Source organism: Elephantulus edwardii, unplaced genomic scaffold (genome assembly GCF_000299155.1).
Source record: "Elephantulus edwardii isolate Elephantulus edwardi_28Jun2011 unplaced genomic scaffold, EleEdw1.0 scaffold00012, whole genome shotgun sequence".
NCBI lineage: Eukaryota > Metazoa > Chordata > Mammalia > Macroscelidea > Macroscelididae > Elephantulus > Elephantulus edwardii.
Window position 1 is genome coordinate 15,196,974 of NW_006399762.1, and position 2,012 is coordinate 15,198,985.

Consider the following 2,012-nt stretch of genomic DNA (forward strand, 5'->3'; position numbering starts at 1 on the left):
TGTACCATGGACTGCCAAGAAAACAAACAGATTCATCCTAGAGAGAGTTAAAACAGGCTACTCCTTGGAGGCAAGGATTCTGGGGCTTCATCTGACAAACTTTGGGATTGTTGTAAGGAGAGACAGGTCTTTAGAGAGGGACATCATGCTGAGTAGAGTGGAGGGACAGCGCAGGAGGGGGAGACCCTCTACGAGGTGGATCGATTCAGTGACTGGGGTAATCAGAATGGGTGTGTCAGAGGCAATGTGATTGGCACAGGATAGAGCAGGGTTTAGGGCTGTTGTACATAGGGTCGCTATGAGTCGCAAATGACTTTACAGAACATAACAACAACAACAAATTGAATTTGCATGAGGAGTTGATGGTCTGTTTCATAGGCTGCCCCTAGTCTTCTATCTTCTTCTGACGATGTTTAAAGCATTTCCCATGTTCTCTTTCTAAAGATTTAATCAATTCAATTCTTTTGTCCATTTAATATGGTGAGGTTCACTTTTATTGTAGCTCTTTAGGAAGTTTTAAAGAACAAGTAGGTTCAATAAGTAAGTCATTGCTCATACTAAATTCTGTAACTGCAACTCTTTTTTCATTTCTATCACCAAAGCATGTGTCCTAACCATTACTCCTTTGTTTCTAAACTTTGCATTCTAATCACCAGTTATTACCAATGAATCTTTATTCATGTTTGATCAATTTAAGACTATAAAAAGTAGTATAAATCTTCAGCTGATTCACTGTTGGCCTTATTGTTTGATGTGTAAATTTGAAAATAGTATTATTTATAGAAATTCCTTGTGTGAGTGTTCATACCATCCTATCACTAACAGCATGGTACTTGAGGGTTGATCTGGAAAAGTTCTTTTTGATGGTATATGTGACTACAGTCCTCATCAATTTGTCATTCTCAGCATAATTGTTGTTGTTGATTACCTTCAAGTCACATGCAACTCATAGCAACCTTATGAACAAAAGGCCTGAAGCCTTTCTACAACTATTGATGTTTTTCAAAGTTCATAGAGTTTCCAGAGGCATGTTGTTTAGGAAGTGGGTGAATATAATTGTCTGATTCAAAATGACCAAAGCTAGTTCATTTTAGCTTACTAATATTCTATATGTGTTACTTCGTAGAACTTTCCATTTTCCTATATCCATATTTTGTACATCTCATGTTCCAGTTATTAATGATGTTTGCAGCTCTTTTTGCTGTCAACTTGTATCATATCAGCAAATCAAGCCCTTCATTGACTGAAGGATGGGTTTAATCCACATTACTGGCTTAATTTTGTGACATTACATACAATATGCATTATTACTTTTAATAATGTTATTATATTTATATATTTTGTAAATTAATAATGCATGTTGTTGTTGTTATTAAGTGCCCTCAAGTTATAGGCGACTCATAGCGACCTTAAGAAAAAAGACTTGAACACTTATATATCTTTCATCCTTTCCCCAGGTTCATATGGTCTCCGGAGGCAAACTATTTCAGAAGTGGATTTCACTACTGCTTCTAAGCTTGTTTTAATAGGGGAGCTCCACCAAACACTGTCCACCATGGGTAACCATTGTATCATTAGATACATCAGTGTCACAGTATTCGGCTTCACAGCAACCACGAGTTACCTCTGTACAGCAAGTGGACAGACTGGGGCTGTACAACTTAGAAGAATGTTTGACCAAAAACAGTTAAAAACAGGCCTGCGAACTGCAGATTAAAGTCTCCCACCTTTGGCTTAGTAGCATCACTTTCTGTCCACAAGGCCAACTGATCTATATTTCAAATTTTTGGTTTCAAATAATATTAAGTTCATATAAAGTTGTTCTTGTTGCTTGGTGTCATGGAGTCAAAAACAAGTTACAGTAACCCTGTGAACAGCAGATCTGAACCCTCTTCAATCCTGTGCCATCCACACGCTTCCTGACACACAAGAGCCCATTGTGGCAGTCACTGCGTCAATCCATCAGGTTGAGGGACTTTCCCCCTCCTTTCTGAGCAATAATCCAGCATAGC